Source organism: Lissotriton helveticus, chromosome 12, assembly GCF_964261635.1.
Source record: "Lissotriton helveticus chromosome 12, aLisHel1.1, whole genome shotgun sequence".
Classification (NCBI taxonomy): domain Eukaryota; kingdom Metazoa; phylum Chordata; class Amphibia; order Caudata; family Salamandridae; genus Lissotriton; species Lissotriton helveticus.
This window is the reverse complement of record NC_136073.1, coordinates 141,375,371-141,400,028: the sequence shown is the minus strand read 5'-3', so window position 1 is coordinate 141,400,028 and position 24,658 is coordinate 141,375,371. Positions and strand designations below refer to the sequence as shown.

General features: G+C 41.8%; 1 long non-coding RNA gene across 1 annotated transcript in view; it reads right to left on the bottom strand.

Moving 5' to 3' along the window:
- Positions 1 to 24,658, bottom strand: part of LOC144798500 (uncharacterized) — a 96,662-nt gene that overhangs the window by 508 nt on the left and 71,496 nt on the right. The gene's annotated exons all lie outside the window — the stretch shown is intronic.

Below are 24,658 nucleotides of genomic sequence, written 5' to 3'. Positions count from 1 at the left end.
CTCAAATTCAAAAAAGCCTTACGACGATTAGCCGTAGCTTTAGCATAGTCCTGCGCAAAAAAAGGGAAGAACCTGACCAGGTAATGTTTGGGGAGGCTTTAATCGCGGAAAGCACTTTTAGCAAGTCTGTATACTCTAAAAAAGTAAAGAATAACGTCTCATGGTTTCTGTGACGCCGATGCTTGGGATGGGATGTGGCCCAAACTATGTGCACGTTGAATATTTAGGATTGTTCCATCTGGCAAGTGTAATAGTTTAGGAAGAAATGATTTAAAAAAGGTGATGGAATCAGACCCCTCAATTCCTTCTCCCAGGCCATAGATGCGGAGGTTATTCAGTCTGTTGCGGTTGTCAAGGTCTTCCACTTGTCTTTGAAGTGAGGAAACTTGTGAATGAAGATGAGAGACATTAGTGCAAGTTTCTTTTAAAGAGGAGACACTCTGTTCCACTGAGGAGACCCTTGTCTTAAGTTGGGACCAGTTGTCCGTTAATATTTTCAGCTTAGTATTAGTTTCTTCCATGAAGGGGCGCAGGACCCTAATCTCCTATAGTAACAGCTCCATGGAAACTGGCGAATTTGACTTAGGAGGTGAGGGGGGATCCTTCTTTAGTCGTTTGGTGTTGGATTTTCCTGAGACCGAGATTCCATTGTGAAGTGAATACTTAGAGGCGAAACCACCAATGGATCCCTCAATTTAGAAAATTCTGAGAAAAGTTTGGAATTTTTTATAAATTTGTGCTTTGGGGTAGAAGATGATGAATGCAACAACTTTAATCTGCCCATAAAATCTAATCAGAACGCTACTTTCTGAGTAAGGATAAGCAGAAACAGCAATGTGATACAGGAATAGTATCAAAGGAAGTGCATCCTTAAATTAAGGAAATTAAATCAGAGTTCCAAAGGAGGCAGTTGCAAATGAATGTTGCCCATTAGCAGGTAAAAGAAAATAGAATGAGCGCAGCCATAGAACTACAGAAGTGCAATGCACCATGCAAAATATCCATACATGGGTAATAAGGCATTTTAAAAGCACTTCTATCTGGTATATTGTATCTAAAAGTACAAACACCTTTTAGTCATGAGAAAACTTGAAAAGGAGGATGGAAAATACCAGGCATGAAGCATAAAAAAGCAACATTTGAAGAAGTGCTGTGAAAAAACTCATCAGAAGCACAAAATGGCTGCCATGCAGACAGTAATGGGGTCTCCTCAGCTTATTAAACAAAAGCATCAGTCTGGAAAAAAAGCCATCCTCAATGAGTGAAAGTAAGGGTATCTTGAGCACAATACCTGATTCTGTATGAAAATAGATGCGGCGGGGCTTCAGCGCTGCAATTAGAAATAAAACGCACTTACAGGGGTGAAATTCTTCCTACATACAGCCTCCTCCGAGCCGTTAATGCCACGAAAATGTGCCCTAAGACATCACAGAGCTGCTCCTGTCTCCATTGCTGGTAAGTTCAGTTCCGTTCCGTGAAGACCGTCGAGTGCACCAGGAGCCTCACCCGAGTGCAGCCATGCTCTGCAATTGCCAAGCCACGCCCCCACCCCTACTATCTCTTGACGAGCAGGACTGATGCCATAATATGTAGCAGTATGACATGGGCGAGGGTGTAAAGTTTGTACTTCTGGAGGCAAATTAATTTAACAGAAGAACTACTCAACCTGAAACAGTACAACATGGTATGGGAGACGCTTTGCGGGATGCTGAAGTAAATAACAGGAAGATGTACCCGCAGGAAATCAGTGTTAAGAAGACATTCTCCCTTGAATCCTGTTATATAGCGGGGGTAAAAAGCAAGTTAGCAAACATTGACTGGTGTAACTATATACGTACAATGGATTTATTATGCCTCAAAGAGACTTGGCATACCGGGAACTACACAGTCAATGGGCATATTACCATAAATAGTCCAGCTATTCCATCAATTCATGGACTTTCTAAAGGGGCCTGTCGGTCCTGGTCTCAACCATGGCCTCTGTGATTGTTAAAAAGTCTTTTGTAAATTCTCCCTTCTTTCAAGTTGTTCTACTTAAAGTAAATCTGCAATATTTTATTGTATTGATTAATTTTTATATTAACTTGTTTAACACCAAGAGCTGTGAGGTGGTATGGCTACTTGAAACTGAATCAGATACATTTACAAAAAATATTGTTGAAAGCTGGTCCCTTATCTATGTAGGCAATTTTAATATCGATCTCTGTGTACATTCCCTCACAGTTATTTACGGGCCTGTAGATCATAACAGAAATAACTTGAGACACTTCCCCCACAATAACTATGGGGACAGCTTAAACACAATGCTATATAAATACAAATTGGAGATAATGAAAAGGAATGGGGGACAATGCTACCAACTTTCTGAGAGACTAGATGTTTCTCAAGCATTAATCATGCTCTTATTTCCTCTAACAATGAGAGCCTATCTAGTGCATTAACCATTGGTACAGTTCACCCCAGTGATCACTTTCCACTCACTCTTACAATGGATTTGCCAACGCAGCACCAGGAGGTGTATCAGATGTCCACCTAAGTTGCAATCGCAAAAAAAAGCCAAAAAATCAGACTGAAATGGTCAGGAGTAAATCCCTAAGCATTTTTGGAGAAACTGGTCAAACGTAATCTAGACAACGTTCATGTTTGCACTAAGACTGAACCCGAACCAGACAAATTGATTTCAGCCATTAGTAGAATCATCCCATCCATAGCAGGTAATCTAAAGAAAGTAAATTCTAGCAAGCAAGTGTGCTGTGCGGGATGGTTTGATCAACATTGCACTCAGGCAAATCATAAATTAAGAAGGGCACTGAAAAAAGAAATAATTACCGAGAGATGAAGAGGAAGTTAGGCTACTAAGGGTAGTATACAAATATGCTATGGCTTGATGCAAAAATTAGCTAAGGATACAAATGTGGGCAGGCTTAGAACAAGCAGCATAGACCAAAGACAATACGCTCTTTTGGAAAATTATAAATTCTCCTTTCTTATCAGATGGTGCTGCTCCAAAAGTAGAAGCTCTCATCCCCCCATGGACTTGGGTGGAACATTTCGATGGAACTCCTTTACAACCCATTTTTGTGGATGAGGTTATCGTAGAAATTGGAAAATCTGCTGGTCTGAAAGCACCTGGCCCAGATGGGATCCCAGTTGATGTATTTAATGAGGTAATTGAAATATGGGCAACACTTCTCACAAATGTTATTAATGGTGTGGGTTGGGGGTTTATACCCGATACCTGGACCGATTCTATTATTGTTTCTATTTTTAAAAAGGGAGACAGGGGAAATCCTATCAGTTATCGCCCTATATACCTCTTGGACTCCTCTGCCAAGATTCTGTGGAGGGTAATTTTAAATAGTCTTGATGAGTGGATGAGTGAGAATTGCATCCTAACTGATGTGCAATATGGTTTTAGGAAGGACGTCAGGACAAGAGAGCAATGTCTACATTTGCATTTCATTGTTAGCAAATATACCTTAGCAAAGCAGAGAGATAATCATCTCTGCTTTGCTGATATTTCTAGCGCCTTTTACTTGGTGAACCATACCACCTTATTTGAAAACTCTGATTGATATGGGAGCTTCAATGGACATAGTGATCCACCTATCACAAATGTACTCATGATTGACTTCATGCGTTAGATTTGGGTTGGGCGAAGAATGCACCTCCAGGTTTGGGGTTAAAACAGGGATTAGACAGTGATGCATTATGGCCCCAACTCTTTTATATATATATATATATATATATATATATATATATATATATATATATATATATATATATATATATATATATATATATATATATATATATATATATATATATATATATATATATATATATACATATATATTACCTACTGGCGATAGCCAGTAGGTATATATAGTTAGGATTGTTTTCCATAGGGAAATCGCAACATTCTATTGGAAATAACTTTGGCGCCGGTTGAGGAATCTTCCTGAATTTTTCCTTAACTTTGCCTCGCGACGCTCCGGTCCTTCCCTGAAAGTTTGGGGGGGGATTCGTCAAGCGGGGGCCGAGATAAAAAGGGGGTCCCAAAACGTGTTTTCCCCACGTTAATTTCCATAGGGCGGTCGGACTCACTTTTAGCTCGAACGGCTGAATGGTTCACCACCAAACTTGGCAAAATTGTAGGGACTGGTAGCCCGATGTGCCTTTGCTATGTCTCAAGATATGTGCTCCAGTGGATTTTGAGTAATTTAGGTTAAAAAAAATATATATATCTATGGCAGCTTACCCGTGAGCTTACCCGTACGCTTACGGTACGCGCACGTACGCGTACCGTACGCGTACCTCTAGTGCGCGAGCTGCATTCTGATTGGCTGCCAATGTCTGTCAACACTCCAAAACAGAAACTGTTGGCAGCCATCTTGTTCCTCGGTAGACTGAGGCACAGGAAAGCAGAAAAACAAACCTGTAGAACTCAAAAAGGGGGCAGGGTAGAAGCATCCTGACCCTCTAGGCCTGCTCAGGGGGTCCCTCAACGACCCCCAAGGCCCAAAAAGAAAAAAAATACATTTCGGAAAATCGCGGGGTACGCTTACGGTACGTACCTCATTTTTTTACAAGAAAAAAAAGATTTGGGGGCCTTGTAGAAACACTCTGACCCCCCTACGGCTGTTCAGGTGGTCCCATACGGATATTAACATATATAAATGTTATCCGCTAATAGAATTAGCATTTAAAAAACCTTGCGAGCTCACTGAAAAAAACAAAGGTTTCAGGCCTTATATAGTTAGGAATTAGCATTTAAAAAACCTTTGAAATTCACTGAAAAAACCATAGGTTTCACACCAGTTATAGTTAGGAATTAGCATTTAAAAAACCTATGAAATTCTCTGAAAAAACCATAGGTTTTACACCAGGTATAGTTAGGAATTAGCATTTAAAAAACCTATTAAATTCACTGAGAAAACCATAGGTTTGACACCAGTTATAGTTAGCTGAACATTTTACTCATACACACACACCCCACACACATACCCCCACATACACCCACCCCACACCCACCCCTCCCACACACACCCCCCACACATACCTCACACACCCACACCTCCACCCACACCCAAACACCCCACACACCCACACCTTACACACCTCATACCCCCACCTACACCCACACACCCCACACACCCCTACCCACACACACCTCACCCCCCACACACAAACACACCTCACAGACACACCCCACACATCCCCCACACACACCTCACCCCTCCCCCACACACACACACCTCTGACACACACCCCCCCCACACACACACACACACACACCACACACACACCTCTCACACACACACACACACCCACACACACTCCTCACACACACACACCCACACACACCCCTACACACACACCCACACACACACCCCACACACACACCCACACATCCTACACACACACCCCCGCACACATACCCCCCCACACACACACACCCATCCCCCCCACACACACACCACACACACACACACACACTTATTATTTTTTTTTCTTTGTTTGAGGGGGTGCCCCACACACATACCCCCACACACACACACCCAACACCCACCCTCCCCACATACACACCCCACACCCACCCTCCCCACATACACCCCCCACACATACCTCATACACCCACACCTCCACCCACACCCAAACACCCCACACACCCACACCCACACACACACCTTACACACCCACACCCCCACCTACACCCACACACCCCCACCCACACACACCTCACTCCCCCCCACACACACACACACACCTCACAGACACACCCCACACATCCCCCACACACACCTCACCCCTTCCCCACACACACACACCTCTGACACACACCTCACACACACACACACACACACACACACACATCACACACACCTCACACACACACACCCACACACACACTCCTCTCACACACACACACCCACACCCCCCCCCACACACACACACCCCACACACACACCACACACCCACCCCCCCACACACACACACCACACACACACACACACACTCATTATTTTATTTCTTTTTTTGAGGGGGTGCCCCACACACATACCCCCCCACACACACCCCCCACACCCACCCCCCCACACACACCCCCACCATACCTCATACACCCACACCTCCACCCACACCCAAACACCCCACACACCCACACCCACACACACACCATACACCCCCACACCCCCACCTACACCCACACACCCCACACACCCCCACCCACACACACCTCACTCCCCCCCACACACACACACCTCACAGACACACCCCACACATCCCCCCACACCTCACCCCCCCACACACACACCTCTGACACACACACCCCCACACACACACACACCCCACACACACACACCCACACACACACCCTACACACACACATCCTACACACACACACCCCACACACATACCCCCCACACACACACCACACACACACACACACTCATTATTTATGTTTTCTTTTTTTGAGGGGGTGCGCGCCCCGGTACACGTATCGGTACACGTACCGGTACGCGTACCCTGGGGAAAAAAAGAAAGACAGTTTTTTTTAAAATGTAGCATTTTTATATAAATTGGAGGTAGTTCTGAAAAGAACTGTTTTTTATTCTTATTGTTGTTTTATACTTTTTTATTGTTTTTTTGTACCCCGCGACTTTAAAAAAAAATATATATTATTTTTTTTGCCTTGGGGGTCCTTGTGGGACCCCTGAGCAGGCCTAGGGGGTTAGGGTGTTTCTACTCTGACCCCTTTGCAAGTTTCACACCTTTGTTTCACTGCTTTCTTGTGCCTTGGTTCTAACAAGGCACAAGATGGCTGCCAGGGACACCCAGTATGCAAGGGGAATTAGTTCCCCCTCTTCAAACATGCACGGGGGCTGCGTTGCAGAGAGGTGTAAAAAATGGTGTGGCCTCATTACACCTCTATGCAATGCAGCCATCTGGCGCATACTGGAGGCTCCTGGTGGGCTAGTTGGCCCCCAGGGACCCCCATTATGCAAGGGGAATTAGTTCCCCCTCTGCAAACGCGCCAGGCGGCTGCGTTGCAGAGAGGTGTAACAAGGGGCATAGCCTCATTACACCTCTGCAATGCAGCCCCCTGGCGCATACTGGAGGTTCCAGGTGGGCTAGTTGACCCCCAGGGGCCCCCAGTATGCAGGGGGAATGAGTTCCCCCTCTTCAAACATGCATGGGGGCTGCGTTGCAGAGAGGTGTAAAAAGGGCCGTGGCTTAATTACACCTCTCTGCAATGCAGTCCCCTGGTGCATACAGGAGATTCCTGGTGGGCTTTCAGGTCTTATATAGTTAGGAATTAGCATTAAAAAAACTTTGAAATTCACTGAAAAAAACAGGTTTCAGGCGTTATATAGTTAGGAATTAGCATTTAAAAAACCTTTGAAATTCACTGAAAAAACCATAGGTTTCAGGCCTTATATAGTTAGGAATTAGCATTTAAAAAAACCTTGCAAATTCACTGAAAAAACCATAGGTTTCAGGCCTTATATAGTTAGGAATTAGCATTTACAAAACCTTGCAAATTCAATGAAAAAACCATAGGTTTCAGGCCTTATATAGTTAGGAATTAGCATTTAAAAAACCTTGCAAATTCACTGAAAAAAAGATAGGTTTCAGGCCTTATATAGTTAGGAATTAGGCACAAGAAAGCAGAAAAACAAACGTGTAGAACACAAAAAGGGGGCAGGGTAGAAACACCCTGACCCCCTAGGGCTGCTCAGGTGGTCCCACTAGGATATTAATATATTTAAACGTTATCCGCTGATAGAATTAGCATTTAAAAAACCTTTGAAATTCACTGAAAAAAAACATAGGTTTCAGGCCTTATATAGTTAGGAATTAGCATTTAAAAAACCATTGAAATTCACTGAAAAAACCATAGGTTTCAGGCCTTATATAGTTAGGAATTAGCATTTACAAAACCATTGAAATTCACTCAAAAAACTATAAGTTTTAGTGGTGTTATAGTTAGCTGGACATTTTACTCATACAAAACCATTGAAATTGCTCCTATATAGTTAGTTGTACTAACTATATATCGCACACCCGCAATCCACTGCTGATGATGACACATATTAGATCATTCATGACATGGTCAGTGACATCACTGATGACATCTCAAATGACATCACTGATGACATCACTGATGACATCATCCACGTGACAATCACATACACCTTTTCATACACTATTACAATTTTTCATCACTCTTTGTAAAATACAGAGTATCATATTTAAATCCATTGTCACAGCAATACAAGTATCTAAAAATCCACTCAGTGATTCATACATGTATACACACATCTAATCCCTTACCTATGGATTCACTCATGCATGCTGTCAATGAACAATAGAACACTATCAAAAATACTTATACATCTATATCGACATTAAACAACAGCACGCATCCTATTCACATATTAAGTCATTCTACTCACTTATGCAAACAATGGATCATACTTACATATTTACTTAGCAAAACACTTATACAAACACCACTTCTTCTATTCATTTAGATAGTAAGTCATACTTAGTGAATTATAAAATCATTATTACAAGTATACAGTTATCCATACAGTCACTCACACAATCATTGTGTCTTATGTATACTTATTTATATACAACAACTGACACATACACTGCCTTTTATTTTTCTAGTTTGTTGGACCCGTACCTTTGAGAAATATATTTGCTCATCACCACACCCATAAAGAGATTCCCTCACCCAAACTGTTAGAACATGTAGTTTTAACTTCATATATCTACTGAATAAACTATTCACACATCTTTGGACAGTCACACACCCTCCACCGAACCACACACACTTTCACACTCCCATACAAATACTCAGTTAACTAATCAATAACTAATATAGACTTTCACATAGCTAGTAACCAACTGTAGAATCAGTTTACACAACAACTGACAAAGTGATACAGATATTCACACAGTTTAGTCACTATCCACTATATTTAGTGAGACATTATAAATTGGTCAAGTAAACAGTCAATTACACTGCTACTAAATCCTCCATCCAAATATGTATTTATATATATCCACTCATTCTTCAATGCAAATTGCTATATATATAATGCATATTTAAATAACGAAGCAAACCACATTCACTGGATGATGTAATCAGTGATGTCATCAGTGATGTCATTTGAGATGTCATCAGTGATGTCACTGACCATGTCATGAATGATCTAATATGTGACATCATCAGCAGTGGATTGCGGGTGCGCGATATATAGTTAGTACAACTAACTATATAGGAGCAATTTCAATGGTTTTGTATGAGTAAAATGTCCAGCTAACTATAACACCACTAAAACTTATAGTTTTTTGAGTGAATTTCAAAGGTTTTGTAAAAGCCAATTCCTAACTATATAACTCCTGAAACCTATGGTTTTTTCAGTGAATATATATATATATATATATATATATATATATATATATATATATATATATATATTACCTACTGGCGGTCGCCAGTAGGTATATATAGTTAGGATTTTTTCTCTATGGGATTTTTGAAAATTCTATGTCTAATAACTTTGGCGTTTGTGGACGGAATTGGCTGAAATTTTCAGGAAAATGGCACATTTTATTTCTGAGCAGCCCTTGAAAATTTGGGGGGGTTCGTCAAGGGGGGGCCAAGAAAAAAGGGGGGTCCCAAAACGTGTTTTTAACATTGAGTTTTCCATAGGGCGGTTGGCCTCACTTTTAGCCCGAACGGCTGAATGGATTTGCACGAAACTTGGCAAAATTGTAGGGACTGGTAGCCCGATGTGCCTTTTGTAGGTCTCAATATATGTGCTACAGTGGATTTTGAGAAATTAACGTTTAAAAAAAGATATATATCTGTAACAGCGGACCGGGCAGCGCTCCAGTACGCGTACTTTTCGCGCAACGGAGCTTTGTGAAGCGAAGCTGATTGGTTCTCCGGCGTCTGTAAACATTCCAAACAGTCCGTAGCGGCCGCCATCTTGTCTCTCGGTAGGATCGAGAGAGAAGAGGAGGCCAAAGCGAAGGGGCAAATGACCATAAGGGGGCATAGTAGATCCTCGCTGACCCCCTAGGTTTGATGTGGAGGTTTTAAAAGGGCCCCGCGGGGCAAAAAAAAAAAATAATAATAATAATCGAACGGCTGAATGGATTTGCACGAAACTTGGTAAAATATTAGGGACTGGTAGCCCGATGTGCCTTTGCTAGGTCTCAATATATGTGCTCCAGTGGATTTTGAGAAATTAACGTTCAAAAAAAGATATATATCTGTAACAGCGCTCCGCTTCGTGTACTTTTCGCGTTACGGAGGTTTGCGAAGCTGATTGGTTCTTCGGCGTCTGTAAACATTCCAAACAGTCCGTAGCGGCCGCCATCTTGTCTCTCGGTAGGATCGAGAGACAAGAGGAGGCCAAAGCGAAGGGGCAAATGACCATAAGGGGGCATAGTAGATCGTCCCTGACCCCCTAGGTTTGATGTGGAGGCTTTGAAAGGGTCTCGCAGGGCAAAAAAAATATATACCGTTTTTTTTGTTTTTTTGCGTGGAGTGCGCCCGGTTCGCGAACCGGGAAGCGTTCTGGGGAGCGTACTTTCTTGAAAATTAGTGAAAAAAGTTAGAGTAAAATAATAATTGTGAGTGATCAGATGTAGGGTAGCTCTGAGAAGAGCTTTTGGGTTTATGGTACATTTAGGTACTTATAAGTAGGTACCAATGCACAGTCTTAAATTCAGAGTGAAAATTCTGTTGCCCTCATCTGAGAAGTGAACTCCATCTCCTCTGTAGATATCTTGCATGTAGTAACGCAAGTTATTGTTGTACAGGGAGCCCATTCCATGGTCTCTCATGTAAGCTGAAACAGATTTGTTTACATGCTTCCTCGATTTCTCAATTTGTGGACAAAATTGGTTCGACCACCTCCATTTTTGTCTTTGGCATATATTTGAATATACCAAGGCAGTCTGAGGAAAAAGTGCCATCAATTGCTCAAAGGTGTCCTTTAAAAGCATTTCCAGACCTACCCCAGTCAAAGTGCCCAAATCATTACCTCCACAGTGCACAATTAACAGGTCAGGTTTTGGCAAATGCATAAAGGTTTTCACCAATGGTATCAATTGGTGACATTTTAATCCTCTGTGGCCAAACCACTTAATTTCCACATCTTGTAAATTGAGGTTAGGTAAATTCCTGTTTTCAGCGTACCTTTGAGCCCAATAGATATAACTATGTCCAACAATCCAGACAGAAAACATGGCGAGAGAAGGTTCTCCTGCAGTCAGATGAAGTGTGGCAATGAAATGGCAGTTGAAAAAATGAGAGTGTAAAATGAAAAAAACTGAGGAGTTTCTGTGTTAATGAAGCAGTAAGAGTGATTGGTGGATTTTGATTGCTGAACACAGAAAGTTAGTGTGCATGGATGAGTTCGTTGAAAGATGTATTTTGAGTGGCGAAGAAAAAATCATTAAATGAAAGAATGCTCTGGATATGCAGGTGCACTGAGAGTTCAGAGTTCAATTGCAACATTGTTGTGTGAACTTGGAAACACCAGAGGTCTTGCAAGAGGTGGTTGCTATGCAGAAAAAGCATAGAGGGGGCAGGGTTTTGCTTTGAAAAAAAGTGAGGGAAGAGTTTTGATTGGTGTGACATGAGAGATATGTGTGAGGAATTACAGCATTTCTGTGCTTTTGATAGCTGCAGACTCTGGAGTGCATATCTTTTGCTCTGCTGAAGACAAATTGGTGTGTTTCTGAGACTGTTTTGAAACTCAAAGTATGAATATATAAAAAAAAAGAAAATCGTTTTTGAGGTAAAGGAATGTTTTCAAAATTTATGTGCGCCATATGCCCCCAAATTTCTTTTTCGGGGGTGCAGCAGGGTGTTCTTGAGACACCCCTGCACCCTCGGAAAAATTCGTAATTTGCGATGAGGTAATTGCTAATCGCAAATTGCACCTTCATTCCTATGGGCCTCCTGCTGCATGGAAATGAATGGGTAATTTGTAATTAGCAAATAGGTCATCGCAAACTAGGAATGGTAAAGAATCGCTATTTATTCCTTAAAGTTCGCTATTTAGGAAATGCAAAAAACTTTGATGATACATATGGCGGTTCATCTCTAACAAGATAAGAAGCATAGGGATAGATTTATGATGACTGGCGCATCACCAGGGATGTGTTAGTCATTCTGTGCCGCTGTTCCGTCACCTATGGTGTGCTGCATTTACAATGTGGCGCATCATGGGGCAAAAACAGCACAGATGCGTGACGTATCTGTGCCGTAAAGGTGGCGCATTGCTGGAGTTGTATCGCAAGTGTGATGAAGCTCCAGCAAGGCTCAGGGGTGCCCCTGTCGCAGGGTTTCTGTTCTCACACAGAACTGTGGACAGAGGATTGGAACCTCGGCGAATTAGGGTGTCCCAAAACTCACCTTAGTAATCAAAACCCCTTAGCAAGCTAGGTACAGTGTCACATTGGATATAACAAACTCTCAATGTTTAGACAATCCAGAATATGAACTTATAGTACCTCAGGATACGTGGAACTCATGAACAGTCGGTCGTTATATATTTCTTAGAAACCAGAACATGGAGTTAAGAAGAACACATGTGTATTTGAAATGTTTATTTACTAATGCCGTCTTCTCAGGCGTAGTATCTTAGATAATACAAGTACACATATTATCAGTAGCAAAATTACCAGCATAGTTACTAGTACATAAAAAGCGAATGGTGACAGTATGTTAACATGCTGTAAATGAATAAGAGTTAGCAACACTTATAAGCAGCCGCGGGCTGTGGAGGGAGTTACGGTGGGGCAGGGAGGCAGGGAGGGGGAGGGGCAGGGTGGAGAGGGCTCCACCCTGCCCCTCCCCCTCCCCACCTCCCTGCCCCACCGTAACTCCCTCCACGGCCCGCGGCTGCTTATATCTCACCCTCCCTAATACACATATTATATTATTTGCTAAGAAGGTCTCTTTGTGTTGGTTTAGGGCGTGCCCATACTTTAGTGTCTTAGATTTGAAGGAATCACATCAGCATACACCAGCTCTCTCTTCATGTGAACCGCATCAACTGTTGTGTATGTGTGTTCGGCAAAGCAATATAAAACCCGCCTCATGCCCAGAATTGGCAGAAGTTGCACTTATGTTATGAGTATGAAGTCGTGGAAATCAGACCTCATAACAATTCTGTATCGTGTTGTTCTTGAAACTTCAGCACTCGCTGTACAGATATAGTTTAACAAGCAAAGCAGATAGTAGAGCAAGAACATATTATTCTCATGTAAACCACGATGAACTACTAGGTTGAAAGCTAAAGCAACAACTAAGTGTCGTGTGCAGAAGTTGCAAAAAAGGAAAAATGGCATTTAAACCGGTAATGAGCCCATGCTAACTTAACACGGTGTTAAGATATCCAGGACCTAGATGACACCTCCCCATGATCCGGAAACGAACTGAATAAGATAATAGAAGTGCCATCTCATGAGAGCAGATTGCAAGTTTATATGTGGACGGTCCGCAAGGTAAAGCATTAAAACTAGGAAAATTTAATGCTAAAGAAAAATAAAACAGCCAAGTACTTTATCGAGTCTTAAGCCAATAGGCAAGCTAAATAATAAAAACTTGACAAATAAGTCAATGAATTGTCAATGAAATGCTAGTACTCAGCATATCAAACATGAAAAAGGTCTATGACATAACTGTGTATGCAAAATAAGCTGCAACAGCCTCCAATAGGAAGTCACCGTCTTCATCCGAAAAGAGTTCAGCCATCCAATTTAAAAGCGGAAAAGAACATACGTGCTCTCCCAGCACCGGATCCTCTATCACAATCAGAGGACAGCTCGGTGGGTTTTCAAGAAAGCTCTGTTCCAAGAAAGACTGTGTTGCCGCCAGTAAATTCCAGGGACCAATTAGTCCATGCATCAATGCCACAGCCATAATCCTTTCGCCAGGACAAACCAACTCGTGAGTAATGATAGGAGTCATCAGCTGATTAAAGTCGACATCAGGAGAAACCGGTCCGCAGAGACACAAATCAATGGCCCAATCGAAATCACAGGTCAGGCAGTGAAATACAGGCTGGACACAGGTGAAGTAGGAGAATCGAAAAGATAATCCATATGCCGTGCTTAATATCGCCAACGGCATTGTGCCATAATATTCTAGCATGCGATTGCGGAACAGTGTCAGCAGCTGCAGGGCGGGAGCTTGCACAGGAGGGACATCCATATTTAAAAATGTAAAAAAGCACAAGAGCGTCCGCTGGTAATGCAAGTAAAAATGGGAATCCACGAAGCAGAGTGGAAAAAATAGAATGAAAGAAAGCAGGGATGACTCCAAAGATTTTCTCAAATGAAGTCACGAGACCACTGGTAACAACTTTAAAAAAGTGCGCCAGGGCCTTTGTGGAGGACGCGTTAAAGATAGTCCGAACCATCTTGCTGAAATGGAAAGGCAAATCTGTATTGAAAAGGGTCTGCACCTCTGTACGGGTGTTCGCTATGTGAAGCACGAAAGTTTCACGGGCCGAACTCAAGGCCACCTCTCTCTGAGACAAAAGAGCTCTTATTCTTGCCATGCCGTTGAAATCTGCTCCCAAGGTTGGTATTTGTGGCGAGATTGAAAACTCCCTATGTTCATGTGTGGGAGGAAATAGAACATTTCTGCAGCAAATAACCTGTTCACTTACTGTTACGATAAAAGGAATACTTTTAATTAACCCAGAACAATCTTCATTATTGAGCATCAAATAACTACCATTTTCCAACAACTTGAACGTGGGGATGATAGCAGGAACTGGCGTGCCTTGCAACACGCAAGCCATATTTGGTCGGTGTTTGTTGCATGAACCGTGTAACTGTATGTGCCTACACATTAGTGAATGATGTGGCGTCTCAGTGCATTCCTCTCCATTCAGATAAACTTCTTGATCATCTTTGAAACATCTGTATGTGTATGGAAGCGACCAGACCTCATGAAGAAAAGCACTACCTAAAGGTTCATAACGACCTATTGGTATATATTTCATACAATTTGAAAACTTATATAAAGCAAAAGGCAGCGTTATTAAACCGTGGATAAGGCACGTTGCCAAAAAACCCGCAATCCTCTGCTGATGATGTCACTGAGCATGTCATGAATGATGTAATATGTGACATCATCAGCAGTGGATTACGGGTAATAGTATCTCTAGTTTACTCCCTTATAGCTGTCTTTCTTTTAACATAAGTGTCTGTTTCCTTCCCTTATACTTACTGTTCTTTTTTTTAAAAAAAAATTTTTGGTTCACTTCCGGTTCGCGTACCGGCGAGCGAACTGGGAAGCGAACTACGAGAAATAGAGGTTGGCACAGTTCCAAATATTGTACCAATTTTTTAATAACGGGGAGGTAGTTCTGAAAAGAACTTTTTTTTTTATTGTTTTTGTTGTTTTATATTTTTTTTATTATTTTTCTGAACATTTTTTTACTTTTTTTGAATTTTTCTGAACAGTTTTATATTTTTTGGGGTTTTCTTGGAGGGGGCAATGAAAACGATTCATTGTAAAGGGCTCAACAGGAGCAACAAAACAAAAAAAAAGTATTTATTATTTTGGGCGTTTCGTACAAACTTGCATATGATAGTCAATAGCTCTGTTGATCAGAGTGATGCTTCTTTCTCCGTAGCAAATGAATCCATCGCAATGTACGCAGACATGTTTTACTTCACCAAATCTCATTTGTATATTTGGCACCATCTCCCTGCCCTCTGGTCCCGTTACTTCCGGTACAACAGATCTTCTGGCCATAATAGGGAGATTATCTAGGTCGTTCCGAAACTGTGCAGCACTGTAGTTGTTAGGATGCCACCTAGTCATATGGCGATGCATTGTGTAGTTTCCGAAACTGTATTTTTTCTCGGTCCCTCTGGACAGTCTATCTTGACATATAAGGCAAGTTACGTATCTTGCATTTACTTTTTTCTGACCTTTGGGAATTTAAAAAAATTGCCAAATGAAGTTTTCTTTCCGGTGAGACGTCCTGGGCTCCTCAGGCAAAAACTGCCTCTCTTCGTGCTCGTCGTCCTGTTCCTCTTCTTCCTCTTCTTGTTGAATTATAACTTGAGCAGGTGGTGCACTCTTCCTTGGATGTGGTGGAGGTGGTGGGGAAGCACCAGCTGAAGCTACTAAAGAAGCCATTGCTCACTGGTAACAAAGGGTCTTTCTCTCACAATGATGAAAGTCAGAGTGAGGAAAGAAGGAGGGATTTTCATCATTTGGGAAAAACAAGAGTTCTCAACCAATGAAAAGTGTTCATTTTAGATTATATGACCTAGTCTTACATCATTAGGAAACCAAAAGTGAAATGAACCAATGAAAAGTGTTATTACCAAGTCACATGACCTGCTGTGTTTACGTTAAGCGCTTTGCAGGGCCTCCCGGTTTGCTTCCAGAAACCTGCGCTTTGCGACTCGCTTCGCGTACCAGTTCGCTAACGTAGCACGTCATATGACGTATCACGCGACAACGTGAAACGTCATGCGGACGGGAGGCGTCACGATGTTGTTTTCTAACGCGGCAGTTGCGGTAAAGAAACGTTTACCGGCTCGCGGTCTATTTCGCGGCATCAAGGTCAGCTAACGGGAAGCTTCCCGATTCGCGAAGCGGGAACGAAGAAAAAAAAATATTTAAAAAAAAAATTATTCATAAACATATAAAATATATTTTTGGATTTAAAGAAGAATACATTTTACAGCTACAGATATTAGCTGTTAAAAAACCAATGAAATTCACTGAAAAAACCATAGGTTATAGACCATATATAGTTAGGAATTAGCATTTACAAAACCTTGAAAATTCACTGAAAAAACCATAGGTTATAGACCATATATAGTTAGGAATTAGCATTTACAAAACCTTATTTTACTCACACAAAACCATTGAAATTCCATATATAGTTAGTTGCACTAACTATATATCGCGCACCCGCAATCCACTGCTGATGATGTCACATATTACATCATTCATGACATGGTCAGTGACATCACTGATGACATCACTGATGACATCTCAAATGACATCACTGATGACATCTCATTTGACATCAATGACCACATCACTGATGATATCATTCATGTGACAATACAATGCATCTCCTCACATTTTAATATAACCTCTGTTTCACCCAGTGTTAAATACAGAGTATAATTTTTGAAACCATTGACACACCAATACTAGTTACTACATACGCACTCACTGATTCCTATGTCTACACACACATTCACTCATTCACCCATACAATCATTCATACATACAATCACTCATCTTTACAACACTATCATATGCACTCATACACCTATACAGACACTCACAGTCTGCCACTCATCCATGGAGTTACTCACACACCTAGTCAGTCCTGTAAAGAATCAATGACACTTCCATTTTCTTGTCTATACAGTTAAACATAGAGCACCTTACATTTTCAAACATATACTAACACATACTTACCTTCTTATACAATCATTGATACAAGTACACATTGATCTGCACAGAGTCACACACCTCCCAGCCAGCCACACACACACTCAGTCTCCCATACAAATACTTGGACAATCAATCAGTAACCCATATAGTTAATCATATAGCTACTGATCAACACATGCAGCAGTTTACAGAACAACAGACATAATGATGCACAAATTAAGACAGTTTAGTCACTAACCCATGCACTCAGTGAGACACATTTAATCACTCACTCATACATTCAGTCATGCACCTACTAAATCCTTTGTCCAGACACTTATACTTCCACTCATTCTTCAATATGTAAGACACATTTTAACTTTACAGAAACATACAGTCACTGGATGTTGTCATCAGTGATGTCATCAGTGATGTCATCAGTGATGTCATTTGAGATGTCATCAGTGATGTCATCAGTGATGTCACTGACCATGTCATGAATGATGTAATATGTGACATCATCAGCAGTGGATTGCGGGTGCGCGATATATAGTTAGTGCAACTAACTATATATGGAATTTCAATGGTTTTGTGTGAGTAAAATAAGGTTTTGTAAATGCTAATTCCTAACTATATATGGTCTATAACCTATGGTTTTTTCAGTGAATTTTCAAGGTTTTGTAAATGCTAATTCCTAACTATATATGGTCTATAACCTATGGTTTTTTCAGTGAATATATATATATATATATATATATATATGATTGATAAAGAGCTCCAGGCTTTAGAAGCAGATGCACCCAAAATTGGATCCCGTTTCACTGCGGTACTCCTATATGGCGATGACGCGGTGTTAATATCTAGCACCACAAACGGTCTCCAAAAACTGATTGATGGATTTGTTACTTTTATGTAGCCGAAAGATCTAAAACTGAATCTACCAAAGACTTATACCATGGTATGTGGAAGTTGGTGGCCTAAAAAGAGAATACACTCAGTCAGGGGTCACAAATTACTCGAAGTAGATAAATTCTCCAATTTGGGTATTCTTTTTTCGAATTCTGGATCATGAATTGCTCACTTTGAATTAGCAAAACAGAAGTTTGTAAGATCTATTGAGGCCTTATTTAGGTTTGCAAGAAAGGTCGTAAATAAGCCTATCCGAGAAATGCTCCAACTTTACAAGAGTAAATACATTCAAGTAGCCACTGATGGAGCAACCTCTGGGGGGTAAAGGAAAACACTATGCTACACTATGCTACAAATTCAGGAAAATCTTTTTATGGCTAAGTTTCTTGCTGTACCACACACAATCAATACACAATAAAGCAATAAAGCAGAGATGCCAATTCCACACATGCACATCCACCCCTTTCGTCCGCCGGGAAGTAACTCCTCTATATATAAGTAAGATGTAGTGCTCTCCAAGCAAATAGCCTCCGTCTGCTCATAGGAGGCGGAATCAACACTCAAGATGGAGAAACCCACTTGAGGTTTAAACAATAATTTACACAAATTCTGAGGCACAAACAAGAAGTCCAATATAGTGTAGCTGGCTGTTAGCCACTCAAGTAGATAAGAAGTCCATACAGCAATCTTGATTTTTCTTTATGTATCCTTTATTCCAACAATATGATTTTCATGACATCCGAAACAGGCAGCCGATACATGTTTCGTCCGAAAGGACTTTCTCAAGGCTAAACACAACCATAAACCATCATGGAATTCGGAGTTCTATATCCAAATAAGACGTGTACCACCTTCAGTCGATGGTGTAACACCTGCAATATAGAGAGTAACGGATATCTTCTCTCACTGAACTTCTATGTAAGATCACGGTCTTGATAAACCTGTAAACATGGGCAGTCTTGTCACGCGTGGTCCTGGAGTAAACCTCACAAAATACCTTCCATAATTACTCAAGGGGAATTAGATATGTGTTTTATGGAGGATATAACTGATCTGAGTGTGATAACTGGCTGGTATTACATCTGGAGCAAAACAGGTACCAAATTCTCCAGAGCAGTCATCATTGATTGCCTGACCCTCGACCTCGAGTACTATAAGAAAATCCCATGTGTGTCTCAGGTTAATGCAGGAAATTGATGTGGACTTTAACATTAAAAATCCAGTCAATATTTTACAGGAGGGAAAAAAAGAAATTAGAACAGTTTTTATGAATAAACGAGTAGCCATGAAAGAGACCAAGGAAAGACAGAAAGTTTCAGTAACAACATTCTTTTAAGGACCCTTGCGGCCAGGATTGCAGCAACAGCTCATAATTGTTTCCAATGTCCAAAAAAGACTTTATCTTACACAGCTCCGATTAGGCACCGTACACCATCTTGTGGTCATCCTGAAAAAAAAAAGTGTGGTCTGAACGAATGCCTAGATGCCCATGCAATGGAGTCTCTGCCAAAACAACAATGCATTTTATTTTATTCTGTACATTCTATTGTACTCTCCGGACGCGTTTTTTGTGTCCAGTACTACAATTGAAGACTTTCTTAGCCCATAAGGATGCCTACAATTTTCTATGTAACCTCGATTCTGAACTTATTTGCTCTGCTGTTTCATCATTTATTAGTGGTGCTATAGACAGAAAGGAAAACGTTATCTCTGTATGATAAACTGATATATGATTATGAATAGTGTATCCGAAATTACCATTTTATCCTTTTAAAAAGTGTATATGTTTTTTTATTACATGTTTTTTACTGGTGGAGTTTTACATATTTTAGTAAGAAATCTATGAATTTATTTTAATTAAGCTTGCTTTTATGATTACAATTATTACATTTTAAATCAAATAAAGCTTTGACCTTACAGTAATCAAGTTGGAAAGTAATAATGGATTCATCAACAGTTTTGTTAACGCATAATGAATATAAATGTAATCATTGTGCGAAGCATCCCGATGTAGTAGAAACATGAAAGCAAACCTTGTTGATTTGTGTGGTAAATAAGATATTAAAATTGATGACAAAACTTGAAATTTTTGCTGAAAAGGAAGGGACGTCAACAGTGCCAAATAAAAGGAAAGTGCCAATTAGCATAAAACCAGAGGAGATCCTCCCAACTCAACACCTCCATTTTTTCTCACACCAATGACGTTTACTTCTATTAGAAGGTGGCAGTGGACATATAGGATTCAAAGTAGCAGTAAGGGCAAGATCATGCCTAAAAGAGACATTGGTTTGGGTCATCAGAATACTAGATCCAATTGAGACTTAAGAAATTGAAAGGGAGCCTTAAGAAATTGAAAGAGAGCCTTAAAAAATTGAAAGAAATCAGCTAAAGGACCTACATAGAGGTCGAAAACTTTGGTCTCAAAATCTGTGTGTTCCATCTCTTAAACAGTGCATCTAAATACAAAAGCAGCAAGACGTGACTTGTAGAATTAACAATTGTTGGAAAATATAAAGTTTGATACACTGAGAGAAAGTAAACTACATTTTTGTGTTCTATTTCCACCACAGCATATGATGGAATTCTTGCATTTTTGCAAAAGCTGACTGACATTAACAGAATGAGCTGAGAGTCTACAGTTCAAGTAAGCAAAACAAAATAAATAACAGAAAAATCCTGCAGATTTGAATATTAACCATTAACTCCGGGGGGTGAGGTTCTTCTTTAAAATCTCAATCGGTCACCTACCCTATTCAACCTGTTCATGGAACAGTTTGGAAATATACAAGTGATTTACAGCTAGGGTTTGTTAGAAACAGGGTTTTCTAGTTGGCAGAGGTAGGCACCTTGATCAAGTAGGGACCCTTCCTTCTGGTCAGAGTAAGGGGATTGCACATCTAAAATAACCTCTGCTCACCCCCTTGGTAGCTTGACATGAGCAGTCTGGCTTATCTCAGAGGCAATGCGTAAAGCAATTGCACATAACAAACAGTAATACAGTGAAAACCCTACATAAGGATACCATACCAGTTTTAGACAAATAGACAATATTTATCTGTGATAAACAAGACTAAAATGATAAAAATCCAACACAGAATAAGAAATATATGACTTTTGAAAGAATAAACTTAAAAGACAGTTCCTTGAAGTCGATAGCTCTGCCCAGGGCTATCACAGGGTTGTGAACAAACAAATAAAACTGTTCTGGCTGACTGTAAAGTTGCAGGCCAGCTATGGTGTTGGGAAAACCCGCAAAAAGTACCTTGGAAATGTAGAGTGGCAGGGACCTTGTAATGAGCGCCAAATAGATGACTTTGATCCCGAAGGTCGATGCAGGAGTTGTCGGGCCCTTGAAGTCACATGCATTGCAGATGAAACTCTGTGAGGTTCAAGTCAGGAATACCAACATCAATGGCTGCAATGCAAAGCGGGACAATGTGACGTGCAATGCCCACAGTCCACAGTGGAGGCAGCGGCTCGGTGACAGTGCCAAGCATCGTCATGTGTGACCATGGTTGCAGTGTGATACTGGGTGATTCGACGTGCGGTGTCCACAGTTCACAGTGAAGGCAGCTGCCTCATCATTGTGGAAGCGTTGTCATTGGTAGACCCAAGGCTGCAATGCAAAGCGGGGCAAACCGGGGTGATGCTTCGTATGGTGCCCACAGGTCATGGTGCACGCAGCAGCATCGGTTGAATTGGCTGGAGTCGATGGTGCTGGAGTTGATGAACCAGGGCAGCGCTGTGGGATGGAGAGATGATTTGTGTACCTCACGAGCGGTGTCCACAGGCCAGAGTGCAGGCATCAGTGTCACTGTTGGCATGCAGCTGCGTGTCTTCTTTTTTTTTTTTTTTCCAAATTTTTTTATTGAAAATAAATGTTTACATATACAGAAAAGGAACAGTTGTCACAATTCTTGGCAGTTTCAACAAATGTGTACCGTTTGGCTTACAGTGGAGCACGAGAGAAAAGAGAAGGAGAGAGAAAGAAAAGAAGGGGGGGTTACTTACTGCCTCAGATGGGCGTGGAGGGCTTCCCACATGTCTCCTCTGGCTGAGTGGTTCGCCGCCTGGTGGTTGGCTGTGATGTTGTCTGCCCCCCATAGGAATGTTAACCAGTTGAACCAGCGTTTGAAAGTGGCTTTGCTAGTGTTTTTCCAGTTCCCCAGGATTGTTTTAACGGCTGCTGTCAGCAGAACATCGACTAGTTCGCGGTTTTCCTTGGAATCAAGCTGGGGGGCATGGAAGGCCATGGCTATGCCTGCTAGGCCACGTTGTGTTTGGCAACCTGTGATCGTGTCTATGAGGTTGTAGACTTTGTTCCAGAAGGTTTTGACTTTGGTGCAATTGTATAGCATGTGAGCTAGGTCTCCCCTTTCTTTGTGGCAGTTCCAGCAGGTGCCGCTTTCGCTCGCACCCACTGTTTCTAGCTTAGCTGGTGTCCAGTGTAGCCTATGTAGTTTCCAGTATTTTGTTTGTGCTAGTTGTGGGGTTATCTTGTTCTTGGATGCCGATGTCCATAGTCTGGCCCTCTCCTCTTCGTTTAGTGGTCTCTGTGTTTCCCCTTCCCAGAAAGCTATTGTTTTGTTGTTTAGAGTAGTGGTGCGTGGTGTGATGAATTTGTAAATCTGCGCTGTTTGGTGGCCTGTCTTGTTTAGATTCTGTGAGTACTGTATGATGGTGGGTTTGTGTTTCGAGAGGTTTGCTTTGGTGATGGCTGCTTTGATTCTGAGGAATTCATAGAATTCTTTGCTTGGTAATTTGTGCGTCTGCTGCAGTGCTTCGAAAGTGAGTGGGTTGCTTCCCATCTCTAGTTGGGCCGGCACCGTGATGCCTCTGCTGTACCACTCTTTGTTGTCTAGAGTCTTCCCTTTGTACGTTACTTTGGGGTTGTGCCATATTGATTCCCATTTGGAACCTTTGATGCTGACTTCTAGTTCTCTGTCTATTCTTAGTAGTGCCGTTTTTGTGTTACGGAGTATCGCGTTTTTTGCTTCTGGGTGTCTGTTGGCCGTTAGTGCCATGATCGGGTCTGACCCCTCCAGGATGCCCCTTTCCAGGTCGAGCCAGACCGGCACGTACTCTGGTGTAGGGGCGACCCAGTGTATTCTCTGTTTGGCAAGGCATGCCATTTGGAAGGCCTTGTAGTTCGTGAGGTTTAGTCCTCCTTGTTCTTTCTTTAGTCTGAGTTTTGCTAGGCTGATTCTGGCCTTTTTTCCACCCCAGAGGAATGTGTTGATTGCTTTATCTATATGCTTGTGAAAGTCTGTGGTTAGGGTGAGTGGCAGCATGCTCAGCAAGTAATTTAGCATCGGTGTGACCATCATCTTGACCATCTCGATTCTGCCCCACCAGCTAATGAATTTGGGACCCCATGTATCTAGCTTGGTCTTGATCTTTTTCAGCATTGCCTCCTCGTTGTGGTCTAAGGTAGATCTGAGGTCCCTTCCGAAGAGGAGGCCCAGATATTTCAGGGGTTTTGTTTGCCACGCCAATCCAGACGTTCCTAGGACTGTCCTAGTTGTATGGCAGTTCATAGGCTTGCATTCAGATTTGTCCCGGTTAAGTTTATATCCTGAGACATGTGCGTACTCCTCGCTTGTTTGTACCAGGGCTTCTATTGATTCTTCTGGGTTGCAGGTGGTGATCAGGATGTCGTCGGAGTGCGCCGCCAGCTTGAAGGCCTGTCCTTCTACTCGCACTCCTGTTATACGCGGGTTAATCCTGATCATGTGGAGGAGCGTCTCTAAGGCTAGCAGGAATAGTCCCGGTGATAGTGGACATCCCTGCCTAGTCCCTTTGCCTAGGGTGAATGTTTCCGACGTGGATGCGTTGACCACCACTCGTGCACGGGGGTTCTTGTATAGTGACATGATCATGCCTCTATATTTCTTCCCTAGCCCGAATTTACGCATACATTGGTCGAGGAATGGCCACGAGACTCTGTCGAAGGCCTTTTCCGCGTCAAGCGCAATCATGACTGCCTTCTCCATGCTATTTGCGGTGCGGTTTATTAGGTGACAGAGTAATCTGGTGTTATCTTGTGAGAGTCTGTTTTTCAGGTATCCCACTTGCGATTTGTGTATGAGAAGGGGGAGATATGTGTTTAGCCTTGCAGCCATAACCTTAGCGTAGATTTTACAGTCAATGTTTATTAGAGAGATTGGCAGGTAGTTTTGCGGGAACTGAGGGTCCTTTCCCTCTTTGGGGATGACAATAATGTTTGCCTCCGCCATTGAATTGGTCATGCTGCCCCTCTCCGGGCATGTCTGGAATACTCTAACC